This window comes from Scyliorhinus torazame, chromosome 29, assembly GCF_047496885.1.
Source record: "Scyliorhinus torazame isolate Kashiwa2021f chromosome 29, sScyTor2.1, whole genome shotgun sequence".
Lineage (NCBI taxonomy): Eukaryota > Metazoa > Chordata > Chondrichthyes > Carcharhiniformes > Scyliorhinidae > Scyliorhinus > Scyliorhinus torazame.
In genome coordinates this window covers 18,814,394-18,831,896 of record NC_092735.1, presented here as the reverse complement: position 1 = coordinate 18,831,896, position 17,503 = coordinate 18,814,394, and the positions used below count along the sequence as shown (strand labels likewise).

The 17,503-nt window shown below is 41.1% G+C and overlaps 1 protein-coding gene across 11 annotated transcripts in view; it reads right to left on the bottom strand.

The window, feature by feature from the left end:
- The window catches only part of LOC140403903 (activating transcription factor 7-interacting protein 1-like), a 256,189-nt gene that overhangs the window by 213,521 nt on the left and 25,165 nt on the right, over nt 1-17,503 (bottom strand). For 8 of the 11 annotated variants that reach the window (XM_072492126.1, XM_072492134.1, XM_072492123.1 and 5 more), the window contains one exon: nt 6,958-7,000. The exons of 2 other annotated variants lie outside the window; for them this stretch is intronic. The gene's annotated coding sequence lies outside the window, so the exon portion shown is untranslated. Of the gene's footprint in view, nt 1-6,957; nt 7,001-17,294; nt 17,406-17,503 lie in introns of all 11 variants that reach the window. One more of the 11 variants, XM_072492125.1, reaches the window with a different exon arrangement.

Here is a 17,503-nt window from a genome sequence, read left to right as displayed (position 1 = left end):
AAATGGGAAATTACTGTTAGAATCCAATAAGAAACATAAAGCAGAACAAATGTGCAACAGACAAAAAGTTCCAAAACATGACAAAAGAATGTATATAACTACATGACACTGTACATCTGCATGCTATACATTATTTACCTACATCAATTACAATCTTAATTTCCAAACAAATAGAATCAACAAAAAACAAAAAAAATCAGTGAGGAGTTACCTTGATGGGCAAGTGAGTTTTTCTACAGTAAAATTAGTTACACAGTGTTCCAGGTGCAATCCCTAATCTATGTCAGTACAATGGTGCACATTACAATTTGGAGTTGGGAAAAAAAAGACATGCAAGTCAGTGGTTCTGCTCCATATGGATTTTGGGCTCAGTTATGATATCCTAGGTGTCTCCTGCAGTTCAATAGCTGCCAATACTCATCATGGAGGCTATGAATGAATAGTGACTTACAGGGTACTTCACTTCCACGGAAGCACTAATAAGTCATTGCCATCAGACAGAGAAAGGTAGTAAAATTAAAGAGACCCCCAATTTAGGAGGATAACACTTGATATAAACATTCAAAATACATGTAACATTCCAATTGGTAAGACTTAGCAGCACCTCTTACTGCAAATCCAATTTGCCTCTACATAACATGGATAATTTGAGGCTACTAATGTGTGGGGACAGAAAAGGGCAGCACGGTAGCAGAGTGGTTAGCACAATTGCTTCCAGCTCCAGGATCCCAGGTTCGATTCCCGGCTTGGGCCACTGTCTGTGCGGAGTCTGCACATCCTCCCAGTGTGTGCGTGGGTTTCCTCCGGGTGCTCCGGTTTCCTCCCACAGTCCAAAAATGTGCAGGTTAGGTGGATTGGCCATGATAAATTGCCCTTAGTGTCCAAAATTGCCCTTAGTGTTGGGTGGGGTTACTGGGTTATGGGGATAGGGTGGCGGTGTTGACCTTGGGTAGGGTGCTCTTTCCAAGAGCCGGTGCAGACTCGATGGGCCGAATGGCCTCCTTCTGCACTGTAAATTCTATGATAAAAAGTAAACAGCTTTTTCTCAGTGGCACTCCAACCAGAAGATTAGGATTTCAGGTCCAACGTCAGACACCTGAGCAAATAATCCAGGTTGATACGGCAGTGCAGGGCTGGAGGAGTGCTGCATGGTTGGAGTTGTCATCTTTCAGTCGAGGTGTCCAAACCCTCTTGGGTGGGCATAAAAGATTTCTTGGTGCGATTTGATCAAGAACACGGGAACTTTCCGGTTGTCCTTGTATTTATTTCTCATTCATTGCCAAGAAAGAAAATACCTGATAACTTAGTCGATGGGTGTTTATGGACTCTTGCAGAATTGTCGTGTTTTCCTACATTAGTACTTATTGGTGGTAAAGTGCTTGCACATAGTAGGAGAGATAGAGACCGGTGCTGATGTTAAGCATCATCGAAAATGTGTAAGAGATTGTTTGAAACAATGCATCGAACTAAACCACAACCGCCCACGCTACACGCCATTACCTTTCCCAAAGTGACAGACATCAGAGGCCACAAAGGGGAGGACAAAATTTATCAAAGTAAAAATGTTCAACTCAAACAAGTTTCAGCCACTGTATCAAATTAGGTTAATTAATATTTCCCACCAGACAAATGCAGAAGTTCCCTCTCCTCGCAAAGGATTTGCTATTATAATCCTTCAGGTCCATTTAAAGATTCTTTAGTCCAAACAAACCTCATTTGGAGTCCTGTATGAATGGAAGATTTGACTGCTACGGCTAGTGAAGAGCAGCATGTTCTTATTGAGGGTACTTACACTGTATAATCTATTCTTACCCCACTAGACCAAATCTGATCAACATCACTGATGAAAATTGATGTAATTTATGCTCCCCAGGATGTCCGTTGACATTAAAGTTACGTTAACAACATGGTTGTCCATCTTTAGAGGCTACTGGTCTCTCACGGTTAACAGCCATTTTTGCAACTGCTGCATAACATGGATATTTAATGATGCTACAATGTAGGACTAAGGAGACTGTACAGTAGAATAATGCACAGAGCTAATCAAACCATGTAGAGACAGGAGAGCACTTTTAATCATAGATCATAGAATTTACAGTGCAGAAGGAGGCCATTCGGCCCATCGAGTCTGCACCGGCTCTTGGAAAGAGCACCCTACCCAAGGTCAACACCTCCACCCTATCCCCACAACCCAGCAACCCCACCCAACACTAAGGGCAATTTTGGACACGAAGGGCAATTTATCATGGCCAATCCACCTAACCTGCACATCTTTGGACTGTGGGAGGAAACCCGAGCACCCGGAGGAAACCCACGCACACACGGGGAGGACGTGCAGACTCCGCACAGACAGTGACCCAAGCCGGAATCGAACCTGGGACCCTGGAGCTGTGAAGCAATTGTGCTATCCACAAGGCTACCGTGCTGCCCCGAATCAGCTCAAAGTCACTCAAGTAGAGTATACAAATACACTAGTCATTAATGAATGGTTCAGCATAAAGGTTTACATTCCGGTAAATACTTTTAATCTCTTCTCCTAAAGCCATTTTTATTTTCTTTTACTTACCAAATTAGTGACCAAAGGCCTGTTTGACATCTACTCTGGTAACTACTGCATTACACATTTTCCCCATTAGTTGGATCAATCATTTATTTTTGCCAGTTATGTTTCGGACTGCATCAGATACTAATATCAACACCATTTCTCCTTTCATATCAAGCTAATTATAACTTAAAACCCTGCTTTGGAGGTGGTGACGGTGGTTTGTAAACATCGTCCTCTCCTCTCTTTCCCCAATGAGCCTTTCCCACGTTATTTTCTGTTATAATTGCCAACTTTTATTGAGTACTTCCAGAGGTTCTATACTAAATTTTAAAATCAAACTTTATACAGACCATAAAACCGAAAAAAGGAAATATTTCCTTTTTAACCAATTATTTATGGTCCATGAATTCCATGAAAATTACTCGTGTATACAGCAACATTGAAGAGTTTGTGCAGAATAATAATAATAATAATAGCTTATCGTCACAAAGTAGGCTTCAATGAAGTTACTGTGAAAAGCCCTACTCGCCACATTCCTGCGACTTTTCGAGGAGGCCGGTACGGGAATTGAACCCGCGCTGCTTCCTTGTTCTGCATTACAAGCCAGCTGTTTAGACCATTGTGCTAAACCAGCCCCTAAACCAGAAGCAGTGTAAAGTAAAGGGATAACATAATTTGCAAACTGTTTCCTAGAACACAGTTACGACAACCAGTATGTTTTCAATTGATTCAGGAGCAAATATTTTTATAGCACTTCGCACAAAAGGAGTCTGAAAGTGCTTGACAAAAGTAGTTGAAACCGCGAATGCCAAGCAGAAGAGAAAGCACAAAAGAAGAGGTCTGTGCAGACAACAGAATTGGAAGAGTTTTAAGGAGGTGGCAAGTAAAGGGTGCCAGGGATGGAATGTTGAAGGAATTCAGAGGCATAATGGATGAAAGAGCTGCTACCAATGATGGAGCAGCATTACTGTACTGAGGAACAAGTATTTGTGGATAAGCAAATTATGCTGATGGAAACTTACTTGATCAGTTCTCATGGTAATGAATAGGTGCAACATCAGAGTAATGAATCACTGAGGCAATATAAATATAGTCAAGTACTGATGTGACCTATATATGCATTAAGACATGTGTTATGCTTAGTTCTATGAGATGTGGGAGGTCCCAGTAGACAGATGAATGATTCTTGTGAACAAAAAGAATCAAATTCACTGAAAAACAATGAAGAAAGAGAAAATGTCATTTCTATAACTTTATTAAACCAAAATCAACAAATTGTATGTGAACAAAGGCAAATTGTTGTAAACAAAAATTACACTTTAAACAGGAGGTAGGAAGATAGGTCTCAGATGAATCTCACAGTGCAGTTTGGGTATATGGCACTATGTTCAGCAAAAGTCCTTCCAACTCCAGTCTCCCTCAGGTAGAGTTCCAGTTCCTATTTCCATGTAGGATGTAGCCAGAGCCATCTCCCACAGTTGACCCCAACCAGAGTTCCCACAAGCACGATCCACGGCCAGCTCGGTTTACACTGATCCCTTTAAAATAACTGAAGCAACAGCAGCAATAACCTTACTTTCCTTATTCCCGTCCCAGGATTGGATTTGTTTATTGTCACGTGTACCGAGGTACAGTGAAAAGTATTTTTCTGCGAGCAGCTCAATAGATCATTAAGTACATGAGAAGAAAAGGGAATAAAAGAAAATACATAATAGGGCAACACAACATATACAATGTAACTACATAAGCACTGGCATCGGATGAAGCATACAGGGTGTAGTGTTAATGAAGTCAGTCCATAAGAGGGTCATTTAGGAGTCTGTGGGGAAGAAGCTGTTTTTGAGTCTGTTCGTGCGTGTTCTCAGACTTCTGTATCTCCTGCCCGATGGAAGAAGTTGGAAGAGTGAGTAAGCCGGGTGGGAGGGATCTTTGATTATACTGCCCGCTTTCCCCAGGCAGCGGGAGGTGTAGATGGAGTCAATGGATGGGAGGCAGGTTTGTGTGATGGACTGGGCGGTGTTCACGACTCTGAAGTTTCTTGCGGTCCTGGGCCGAGCAGTTGCCATACCAGGCTGTGATGCAGCCCGATAGGATGCTTTCTATGGTGCATCTGTAAAAGTTGGTAAGAGTCAATGTGGACATGCCGAATTTCCTTAGTTTCCTGAGAAAGTATAGGCGCTGTTGTGCTTTCTTGGTGGTAGCGTCGACGTGGGTGGACCAGGACAGATTTTTGGAGATGTGCACCCCATGGAATTTGAAACTGCTAACCATCTCCACCTCGGCCCCGTTGATGCTGACAGGGGTGTGTCCAGTACTTTGCTTCCTGAAGTCAATTACCAGCTCTTTAGTTTTGCTGGCATTGAGGGAGAGATTGTTGTCGCTACACCACTCCACTAGGTTCTCTTTCCATCTCCAGACTTCCTTCTTTAAACTTCTCCCCAACGTAACTCTCTCCGGCCTGCCAAAATTGCACTGTTAGGCTTCTAAGCATTTATGGCTGTGTGTCTTTGTCTGGTTTGAATTAGTTTCAGTTTCCCCAGAAACCTGACATTGGTTCCCTTTCAGTTAATGCTGGACTAAACAAAACCAAGCTTTGAAACGAGGGTCAGTGCAGCCAAAAGTATGTCCAACCAGTCATTTAACAGGTCACAGCTTCCCACAGGTCCTGACAATATAATGCTTTATGTTGTTCGCAAATCAGCCAGCTCTTCTTGCATAGGGGCTATTTAGCACAGAGCTAAATCGCTGGCTTTGAAAGTAGAACAAGGCAGGCCAGCAGCACGGTTCAATTCCCATACCAGCCTCCCCGAACAGGCGCCGGAATGTGGCGACTGGGGGCTTTTCACAGTAACTTCATTTGAAGCCTACTTGTGACAATAAGCGATTTTCATTTAGTCAAATTCAGCTCTGCATGTAAATTGCTCAATGGCTGAGCAAGCTCATCAAGAAGTAGTTCAGTCATGTATATCAGTAAGGATGTTATGCTCAATTTGCAATTGGTGTTAAGTTAGCATATCTTAGAAATAGGTTACTGAAATTGCCTCCCACAGGTTGAAATTTCTACTTTGGATCACTATCTAGTTCTGGTTTGGTTGAAATATTCTGCTGACAAATTCAAAAAAGACTTGTATTTATAATACATAATGATTTTCTTACCACCAGACATCTCTAAGCATTTTACAGCCAACAGTACGATTGAAGTTTGGTCACAATGGGTTTCCAGGAAATGTGACAAGTTAATTTATGCAAGCTCCATTAAACACAATGTGACGATGAGCAAATCATCTTATGTTGTTGATTGAGGCATCAATTTTGGCCAGTATACTATGGATAACGCCCCTGCTCTTTTTCAAATACTGTCATGGGATCTTTAATATTTAGCCTAGAGGGAAGACTAGGTTGCGCTTTAATAGCTAATCGGAAAAATTACACGTCCATCGGTGTAGCACACGTTGGAAGTTTTATACTTGAAGGCGAAGCCGCTACGTTTTTGACCAAGGTCCTAAAAAGATGGTTACCCTGAGATACCAGTTCAGCTCAAGAGGTGCTGCTAGCAAAAGGTTTACTTTTCTTCAAAAAGGTTTGTTGAATAAAAACTTTTTGATAGAAGGTATTGATGGGATGTATGGGAGTATCCTATTGTGTAGAGTGACTTTAAACAGTGCCCAAATAAAGGGATCTATTGGGTGGGATTCTCCGCCCCACTGTGCAGCACACCCCACCAGCGGCAGGATTCTCCATCCCCCAATGGCGGTTCCCATTGTGGGCAGCCCCATGCTGTCGTGAAATCCCCGTGCATGGGTGCGCTGCCGGTGCAACGAAGAATCCTGCCAGTGGAGAATCCAGCCCATTAATTTTAGTGTTGTGACCAAACTGACAATTGAGCACGTGGATTTTATATTGGGGAATATGATTTTGCCACCTCCCAGGACAGAGTCAGTGCCTGAAGAGTCTCAATTAAAAGTTTTCCCCAGAAAGGACGGGGATCTCAAATCAATCCGGAAGGGTTAATGACACCCACACAGAATCAGAAGTGCTTACCATTGTTGAGACACAGGAGCAAAAATCCAGGCAAATGAACACAAATAAAATTATTTGAAACCTCTAACGTGATTGTGAAGATGTTCTTTGTGAGTTGCAAGGAAGGCCAAAAAGTGTTAGAACATAAAATGAAGGTTAAAAGTAAAGAAGCTAACAACATTACTCAAAGTATTAAACAAAACCAGAGTGAAAAGGGGATCAAGAAAACTGAAGAACAATTAACTATTCAAAGACTATGTCAAACAGGAGTATCAAACCTTTCTACTTGAACATTAAACTATACTTTTGATGTTATTTAAGTGGCTACGGAAGAATTTTGACTAATGAAGGCACAAGTTGTTGGCACAAAAAATAAGTAATTTGTAACATACCATCTCAAAAATGAGAAACCAAAGTACCGGTCCAGACAACGAGCTGAAAAATAAAGATAAGCTGATGAGTAAGAGGGAAATAGTCTAATTAATTGGGACGTTCTTCATTGTTCAGGTTCAAAAATAAACTACAAATATGGAGGACAGCTGAATTCTGAACAGACTATCTCAAAAGGTAGCCCTTAAAAATGTACGAGTCTCCTCTTACTAGCAAGAAAACAAATTTTGACATGCACTGTGGGCAGAAACAAAGCTCAGCACAAGAAGAAAGGTTGTAAATTTTAATGGAATCTTCAAGCCTACGGAGTCCAAGTCATGATGAACTGACTGACTTGCAACAATAGCGGAAGATTGCTACGTGTACTGCATGTGATAAGTAGTATGCAACATGTTATAAAGTTATTATATTTTAGGTGGTAGAAATAAAAACAATGGCGATCGGTTTCTTTTTCTGGGTCAGAGAGGCAAAGAGAAGAGGTTTTGAAAATATCTAATTTCATGATTCATATCTTGTGGAAATAAAAATTTAACTTCATTGAAGCCTACTCGTGACAATAAGCGATTTTAATTTTTTCATTTCATTTTTCAAATGGACTATAAATTTTTCAGAAAGATTTACTTTGTGTTGCTAACTGGGACAGGGTACAGGCTGTACTGAGGTATTCTTGTTTTGTTATCTGCATGATTTTTCACAGAAAACAGGCAGTTTTATTTCTGGAACTGACACAGATTGGAAATAGGCAGAGAGAGAAAGCTGCCAGTCGGCGCTTGGAAGCAATGGAGGCCAGAAGCAAAGGATCATCTGAAACAAGGGAGTTTTCCGATTTTGGAGTCATGGAGCTAAAAAGCAGTGATGCCTATGCTTGAGCACAATGGTCAGGAGTCAGAGGGTCACCTAGCAAAATGCTAGTGGAAAGACGTCACCCCTCTCCCTCTTTCCCTCCCCCTCCCCCCCCCCTCTCCCCCCAAACTACAGAAATCTTAGAAGAGAATGAAAGTGAATTCCTGAGAGCTGTGGCACATTTGGGTCTGGTCCCATAAGTGAAGGGAAGGAATTCTCAACATCCTGGAAAGTTATATTGGAGCCATTGGGTGAAAATAAGGATAGAACCAGAGTGACTCGTTGTTAGCAGTACATGTTTTATTTAATTCTGGTTAGTAAAGATTTTTGACGTAAAACCTTATGACACAATTCTTTGTTAACTGGGAGCTCATTCTTTTTAAAAAGGGGTGGTAGTAGAGGTATTACGGTACCTGGTAATGCTGGGGCACCATTGGTAGAAATTGTATGCTTCCTATTGGTCAAGCTGTATGGTAGCTCCGCCCTGCTAGGCGGGGTATAAGAGCCCGTGCCGCCCCAGCAGCCTTCATTCTGTACCCCAGCTGCTGGGGGAAACATCTAGCTTATTAAAGCCTTCATTTGGACTACAATCTCGCTTTATTGGTCATTGACCGTGCATCAAATGGTTAAGGTTCTCGCTCAAGCTCATGGCAACACAAACATTTCTATGCTATTATTTAATTTAGAGAAGAAGAGCACTTCCAGTGTCCTCCTTCAACAAGCATCACAAATAGCCAAAGGAGCTGTATTCAGTCTTGTGGGGTGGTGGGTGGTCAGTTAGCTGGACGGCTGTTTGTGATGCGGAGCAATGCCAACAATGCAGGTTACCAGTTGAAGTTATCCATGAAGGCCCCACCTTATCATCCTTGCCCCTCACCCAAGGTGTGGTGACCCTCAGCTTAAATCACCATTAGTCAGCTCTCTCACTCTCTCTCAAAGGAGCGAGCAGCCTATGATCCGTTTGGACTTTGGTGGCTTTCATTCACTCTTGGGAAGACCAGGGGTTTTATGGAGCCCATGTTCAACGCTGTAGATAGCCTAGAGCAGCACAGAAAGTACAGGGATCAGGTAAAAAGATAGTTATCAGAGATAAAGAAAGGAACCTATGTGAAGAAACAGAAGAATTTTGAACAAATTATTTTGTCTCTGTATTCACAAAGGAAAGGAATGATGCGGATATAGCAGTCCAACAGGAGCAGTGAGAAATATTGGATAAAATCATAATGAGAGGGGAAGTGTGAGAGGAGTTGGAGTCCTTGAAAGCAGATAAGTCGCCAGGGCTGGATGTATTGTTTCCTAGGAAGTTGAAGGAGATCAGGGAGGAAATAGCAAACGCTTCGAGTATTATTTTCCAATGTTCACTCGACAACGGGGAGGTGCCAAAGAACTGCAATGCGGTTCCATTGTTTAAAAGGATACGAAGGAAAAGCCAAATAATTCTAAGTCGGTTAGTCTTACTTCAGTGGTGGACAAATTGTTAGAATCAATCCCGAGAGATCAGATAAACTGTCACTTAGAAAGACAAGGTCTTAGAAAGGAATAGTCAGCATGGTATTGTCAAGGGAAGGTCCTGACGAACAAATTTGATTGAATTCTATGAGGAAATGACAAGGAGGATCAATGAGGGTAGTGCAGTGGATGTTGTCTTCATGGATTAGCAAGGCATTTGACAAGATCCCACATGGCAGACCTGGGATACAGGGTAATGTGGCAAATTGGATCCAAAGTTGACTTAGTAAAAGGAAACAAAAGGGTAACAGTCAATGACTGCCCTTGTGAATGGAAAGCTGTTTCAAGTGATGTTCCACAGGGCTTAGTCTTGGGACCCCTGCCGTTTGTTTTATAGATTAACGATTTGGACTTGAACATCCGGGGGGGGGGGGGGGGGGGGGAATTTGCAGACAACAAATTGGGCGTGTAGTGGGGGATGGGCGGTTGGGAAATTTGCCAACGACAAGTTGGCCGTGTAGTGGTTAGTGCAGAAGCTCCAAAATGATTTGGATGCGTTGGTGGAATAGGCAAGAAAGTGGCAGATGGAGTTCAACTCTTAAGTGCGAGGTAATGCATTTAGGGAGGTCAAACAGTAAAAGGTGAGCACACAATAAATGGGAATATACTGAGAGTAGGATGAAGTGAGAGATCTTGACATGGTAGCGCACAGGTCCACAAGGTCCCTAAAGATAACAGTTCAGGTAGACAATGTTGTTAAGAAGGCATATGGAATGCGCTCCTTCACTGGCAAAGGTACAGAATATAAAAATAGGGATATAATGATGGAATTGTACAAGATACTTATACGGCCACAACTGGAGTATTGTGCGTCGTTCTGGCTACTACATTACGTCTAGTGGGTGGCACGGTAGCACAGTGGTTAGCACTGTTACTTCACAGTGCCAGGATCCCTGGTTCGATTCCTGGCTTGGGTCACCGTCTGTGTGGAGTCTGCCTGTTCTCCCAGTGTCTGCGTGGGTTACCTCCGGGTGTTCTGGGTTTCCTCCCACAAGTCCCGAAAGACATGACGTTAGGTAAATTGGACATTCTGAATTCTCCCTCAAGTGTACCCGAACAGACGCCGGAGTGTGGCGACTAGGGGCTTTTCACAGTGGCTTTGTTGCAGTCTTAACGTAAACCTACTTGTGACAATAAAAAAGATTATTATACAGGAAGGACGTAATTACTCTTAATTAAGAGAGCGCAGAGAAGATTTACTAGAATTTTGCCAGAACTGGAGAATTGTAGCCAAGATGAGAGATTGGGGACGTTTTCCTTGGAACAGAGAGGCTGAAGGATATGATTGAGGTATAAAAAATTGTGAGGGGTGGAGATAAGAGTACACAGGAGGTATCTATTTCCCTTGGCAGAGAGTTCAAAAAACAGGGGCCATAGAAGCAAGCTAAGTGGCAGAAGGATTAGAGGGGACATGTGGAAAAAAAAAATTTTTTTTTTAAAATTTAAAATGCAGAGGATGGTGGGTGTCTGGAATTTGCTGCCCGAGTTGGTGGTGGAGGCAGAGACCCTGAACTCTTTCTTTATTTAAAAAGCACATGGATCTCGCTCCCTTGAGTGCAGTTATATTTTCTATGGTTCTATGGACAGTGTTTAAGTGGAAAAATAGAAAAACAATTTTCTTGGAGGGTTTAAATATGGGGAGTGTTCCATCTGAAATTTTAAAGAAGATAAAAATTGTCATCCACATTAAACAATGAAAATAGAACTGAAGGTAAGGTGCCAGCCAGATAGCCTCGAGAGGCAAAGAGCCTCGAGAGGCAAAGAACTGAAAGAAACATTTTCATTGCAACACTTAAAGACGTAGCCATTGCACGGAATGAGCTCTGCAGACGTGCAATGTAAAAGACGTTTAGGAAAGGAATGTGAAATGAGCAAGTGTAGGCAAGATAAGAAGGATCCAGATCATCCTTGATGTGAAGAATGAATGGGAATAAGGACTGAGCCTACAGAATTCATGATCATGGAAAAAGAACCACATGATCGACCAACTTCAGTACAGGCAGAAGTTGGAAACACAGCCACCACAACGGCTTTGGTGGTGCTAATTAATTTCAAAGAAATAGACAATGCTGAACCTGGTTATATTTTGGCTTGTTTAATTCTCAGACTCCGTGCCAAAAGTATATTTACACTACACCGTACTTCTCCAACAGGAGGAGATCCATCTCATTTTGATAATGGTTCATCTGTGTTACAATATTGAATTATATCAAATCTTCAGTGCAGTATCTAACCTACTTTTATAACTAATTTGTTCACCGTCAGTCAAGGACAATTGAGTGTTTCAGAGGTGGGAAACATTGGCTACTCTGGTCACCCACTGTACATCAAATAGTAAAAAGAGCATCACTCCAGCTAAATTAGTGGTTTGTTAGAATGTTACAGTCAATCACTAATGATGATTAGATGAACAACCTGCCCCCAAAATGGCATATATTCGCTCAAAAATAGAAAACTTGCTCAAATTTAATAGTCAAAATATGCAGAGGAATTAATATATCACTAATTAAACATTTTAAACCATTGACCGGCACTAGCTTCCAACTAAAATAAGTCAGAAAAAAAAGTGCTTTTCCTCACCAGAACCAAAAACAGTTTTATTTGTATTAACAATGTCAGAGAAGTCATTTGATAATTCTGCATTGTCCGGTACCATTATTTATTTGTTCAGAACAAATGTTGAAGATACTCAATATTAAATTCATAACAGAAAATTCTGCTTTAACTGTGTTAGAACACACCAAAGTGGTGCTTTGGTCAGTAGTTCTCCTGTATTTTAGGCTAGTTACACTTTCTGCTAAACTTTGCAGAAATATGAAGAACTGTTTGGCTTCAAGTCTCGATCATAGACACTTTTCCCAAGTTGAGTTTAAAAAGTGGAACTTTGAACAGAGCCTTTGGCCTAGTGATAATCCCACCTTCTCTGATAAAGCCAACATTTAAAAGCCTAAAGAATATTGTTGATATGTGCACTATTACCGATTTCCTTACTTTGTGGTAGTTCCGAAAATGCTTTACTCCTTAAAGTAGGCACAAAGTCGAACCATCACAGCAGTAACACCATTACTACAAAAACTCTGCTGTGAACAAGACTACATTAAATATCTGAATAGTGTGCATGGTGCACAAATAGTCATCTTTCTTGTATGCTCAAGAGTACTAAAGCTGGTCAAGTCTTAGTACAAGGGAAGAAAGCAGAATACAGGAGTTGTTTTAATCAGCATCTGAGTGTTCAGCAGCACTTAATTGATCGTGTACCCACAGATTTTGCTCAACTCCACAGCATGTGTTGCAACTACAACTGCCATCTCACGCCCAGCTCAGCTGCACTTCTGCTGCCCTAGGCATCAGTCCCCTAGGTTTCTAGGAGACGGCTGACAGTTGCTAGGTAACAAGGCTAATAATTAGCTCAGAGCAACCTACAAAGCCTGGCAAAATGCCATTAGTGAATAACAGACTACTGAAGAGAAAACCGGAAACAAACTTGAAACATGAGCAATGCATCTTCATGTGCAGCTCCAGTATCCAAAAGGAGTTTCTTTTTATAAAAGCAATATTTGCATTCGAATCCAAGATCATTTTAGTTGAGTCCAGGCTGGTAGCAAGTGTGACGATATAAGCAGGCGTGATAGTCGATTCGCTCTCTAAATTAGGTAAATTTGGTACAATTAACAGCCTTATTATCTTCCCAGCACCTCACAATGGGGCGGCACTGTAGCTTCATAGCAGGGTCCCAGGTTCGATTCCCGCTTGGGTCACTGTCTGTGCGGAGTCTGCATGGGTTTCCTCCGGATGCTCCGGTTTCCTCCCACAAGTCCCGAAAGATGTGCTGTTAGGTGAATTGGACATTCTGAATTCTCCCTCTGTGTACCCGAACAGGCTGGGGGATTTTCACAGAAACTTCATTGCGGTATTAATGTAAGCCTACTTGTAACAATAATAAAGATTATTATTATGATAGGCCAGAAAATCTGGCTCTTGGAAGTCCAAACAATTCGGGTCTTATTTAAATTTAGATTGCTACTCCATGGTTTGAATTTGGGTGCCTGTAGGTTTGGAACGGGTAGATTTTAGCAACACCACCTCATTCAAGGATAAATCATAAATCAGGCCATCATCATTAATCATGAATTGTTTCCATACATCAAACTGAAGATGAATACACGTTATGAAGCTCCAAAGTGTACATAGAAGATAGCTTCCAGAAACATTAAATATAATGTAGGAAAATGTAAACTTATCCAATTGGCAGGATGAATAGAAAAGCAGTATACTATTTAAATTGAGAGATATCGCAGAACTCAGCGGTACAGAGGGATCTGGGTCTCCTTGTGCGTGAATCACAAAGTTTGTTGGCAGGAACAGCAAGCGATTTGAAAGGCAAATGGAATGTTGGCATTTGTATTCTATTCCCCTTGCAACTGCAGCTGTACAGGGCCTAGATGAAGCCACATATGGAATAGTGTACAGTTCTGGTCATCTTATTTGAAAAAGGATCAATTGCATTAGCAGTTCAGAGAAAACTCACTCAACTCACTCCTTGGATGAAGGGCTTATCTTTGAAAAACAGGAGGCTGAACAGGTTGGGACTGAGAATATAAAGATCCTGAGGGGACGTGATTGGACAGATACCAGGAGGATGTTTCCTCTTGTTAGGGAGACTAGACCTAGGGAACATAATTTAAGAATAAGAGGTTTTGCTTTTATGACGGATAAAAGGAAAATAATTTTTTTGGAGGGTCATCAGTCTGTGGAATTCTCTTCCCCAGGTAGCAGTGGAGGTTGGGTATTTCAAGGCCGAGTTAGGAAAGATTTTTTGATAGACAAGGCAGTCAAGGATCACGGGGGAGGGGCAGACAGTAACAAGGAGTTGAGACCACAATCCCTACGATCTTAGGGAATGGCAAAGCAGGCTTGAATGGCTTACCCCTGCACCCAAGTCCATGTTCATAAATCACAGTGAAATAATAGGCCTGAACACGTCTGCAGATTTAAACCTGAACATTTTTATGTGGTACATGGAGCATTGAAAGCATTTCAATATTCCAGTTTAGTGAGCTACCTCTCACCGACCACCCCCTCCCCATGCTTGACATGGTATAAATTTCTAAAACAAAGAAAAAAAGACACTCCCTAGATTCTTTACTAGGATATTATTCTAAACACCTTAACTGGACTCAAAAAAGGATCATCCTTCCAGAATTTCAGTGGATGCAATTCACCCCTTCCTACAAGCTGATTTGCCCCCTCCCCCCCCCCGCCCATCCCCAACCCACAGTCGCTTATTGGATTTTGTTTTAAGTAAAATGTTTTGCCATCAGCTTCACAAATGTTGCGAAGGAACTTGCATTGTCAGTGCTGCTGAAATTTTAATTTAAGAGCAGTTTTCCCACTTCCAGGCACCACTGCTCACCACGCTCCAAATCCACACTGCATAGGTCTGCAATGCAAAATATCACTCCGACACAAGTGAAAACAAATTTGTTTGCTTTGAATCAGAGATTAATAATCCTGCCCCCAGAGTGAAGAAAAGCGAAAACATTGAAAGAAGTGACTTAGAAAATTAGTAATATTAAGTATGCCACATAAATTACAGACATTATTAAGACATTGTGATTGGACTGGAGAGGATTCTGGTGGCGTTTATTGCTTAATTTATTCCTTGTGAATTTCCAATGCAGCCATCTTAAAAAGATTCCTTATTTGTACTTCGCCATTTTACTCGTATGGTAAATATAGCTCCAGTCACAGCCAAGTGAAGTAGTGGACCATAGAACACATTTGTTTTTTTGAAAACAATTAACCATGTTGTGCCTCATGTCCCTGGGGTCCAAACTCTGGCTTAATCTGAAGCACTGTTCACAATGCCTTACATAATAATCAGTGCCAACACGGAGTTGATTCTGCTCCTGTTTATTTAACACCAGCTGCTGATCTAGCACAAGGGACTAAAAAACCCAGAATGCAACCGAAGAGTACTGCAGTGTTTATTGCGTTTCTACATTAAAATGCCCCTGTACTGGGAGACAAATTTAAAATAAAATTTGATCGCCTTTAATAGAACTTTCTTGCAGCCTCAGATTAGTTTCAAACGGCTTTTAAAAATAAAAATACCCGTAACTAGGAATTTGTTTTTAAAAGTCTCAACATTCCATTAAGCCTTTACCACTTTTTCAAGTAACAGAAATTATTGCAGTAGGACAGGCTTGCTGCTTCTCTTCCCCCAATACTGGCCTCTGTCTCATCAGTATCTCAAATTTGATGACAAAATCTGCTCAATACCTCCAAAAAACATAATTTATAGAAAAATAGATAGGATAATTATTTTGATAAAACACTTAAGGGCAGAAAGTCAAAAGAAATATTGCTACTGGTACAATTTTGGCAAAAATACCACATGAAATAGAGGTGAGAATACAATTATAAATAATCTTTTGCAATATGCCCACAAATAGCTTTTCCTTCAACTGTATCCATGGCAAAGCACTTTCTATACCACAAAACCCAAGTAAATTATGAAATATTTGCCCCCAGTTACAAATTTAAGATTTTAAAACTGCATAATTTCACCATTTGACAATTAAGATAAAATGCTCAGATTTTGCAGCAACAACAGCAGTGGTGCTTATTCCACTGAAACTGACAGCAGCTGTGAAAGGACAGACATGCAGAATAACACAGGTCCAATAGTTGTCATCACTGATTCTACACTCCCCAGAGGATGCACTGTTGAGGTTTTCACCAGAGCGCAATCCCAAGGAAGTGAATTGATGAAAACTTCATGCTGTAAAAGTCAGATCTTATTAAATGCGGTGAGCTGTGTATTAACAGTGTACTCATTTCATAATTACTTATAAACACCCTCACTGGCCCTGAAAAGCTAACTTTATATTTGTGGAATGTCAAATATCGGAATTGTGATACAAAAAATTCCAAAGTAAGATTAAAAAAAAGGAAGTTTGAGAAGGTTTTATTTTAATGAATAATATTTATTTCACTATCTGAAAACGCGGATGAAAGAAGTGAATCACTGGTTGTAACTTCCTGGTTTGCTAGCTGTATGAACACTTTGTAACTGGCTACTTAGCCTGCTTACTGACATAAATGCAGCTAGATGTCTGGAGATTTCCTAGACTTGACACCAGATTTAAGCTGTCAGGAAAAGGGAAATCTACACCAGAGATTGCTAGGTCTTTGTGAAAGTTTCCGGAGGTCACAAGCAATGACCACCATTCATGCACTCTGGTCGTACAATCCAGCTCAATGTCCCCCTACCTAGAACAGACCCAGTTGGAAATTCTGGTTTTACACATCCTAGGGGACATGGTCTCTCATCATAAGAGCAGCTTGGGGCACAATATACTGGAGGTCCATTAAGTGATGCTCTTGTGAAGTTAGTTGCAGACAGGAGATTTTATCTTGCAATGGTGAATGAATTTTCCTGCTCCTGAAGTACTACAATAATAATAATCTTTATTATTGTCACACGTAGGCTTACATTAACACCTGGGACCCTGGTGCTGTGAAGCAACAGTGCTAACCACTGTGCTGCCTTGCCCATACTTAATGTGGTGTGTGTTTTTTCCCCTAGGTTGCAAGGTGTAGCTACAGAGCATCCTAGTCAAGTTGAAGGCTTTTCCTTTTTTGTAAGTAAGCGGGGAAGCTTTCTTTTACAATTACTTTGAAGTGCAAAGAAAATTGCTCATGTGACAACTCAACACCTGAAGCTGACAAACGAGTTTCAAAAATATATACTTTTATGCTGATCCTCTGACAATGCTGAAGATAGTATTCAATTACTAACTTGGCTTGTCCTTTTCCGACAACTGCTCCAAACTAGTTGAAAACTTGGTCACGGAGTACCGGGAAGCCATCAGACATCACATGACTAAAAAGTGTGCTTTGTGCGAAAGAAGGTTTTTAAAAATTCCCTCTCCTGATCACTGTCCGATGATCTTTACTGGAAAATACATGCAAGTAGACCTACCCAAAGTTGAAGTCTGCTACAGGTTGGTTTTATTTCCTGAGCCACTTAAGCAGTTGTCTGTGCCATTATACATTATCCATGTTTTTGCAAGATGAAATCAGCTGGAGATTACTCCAAAAAAAAAAAAAAAAAAAAAATGTTTTTTTAACTAAAACATCCACATTACAATTCACCATTAAAAATGAAACTTTTATTGCCAGTGAAAGGAA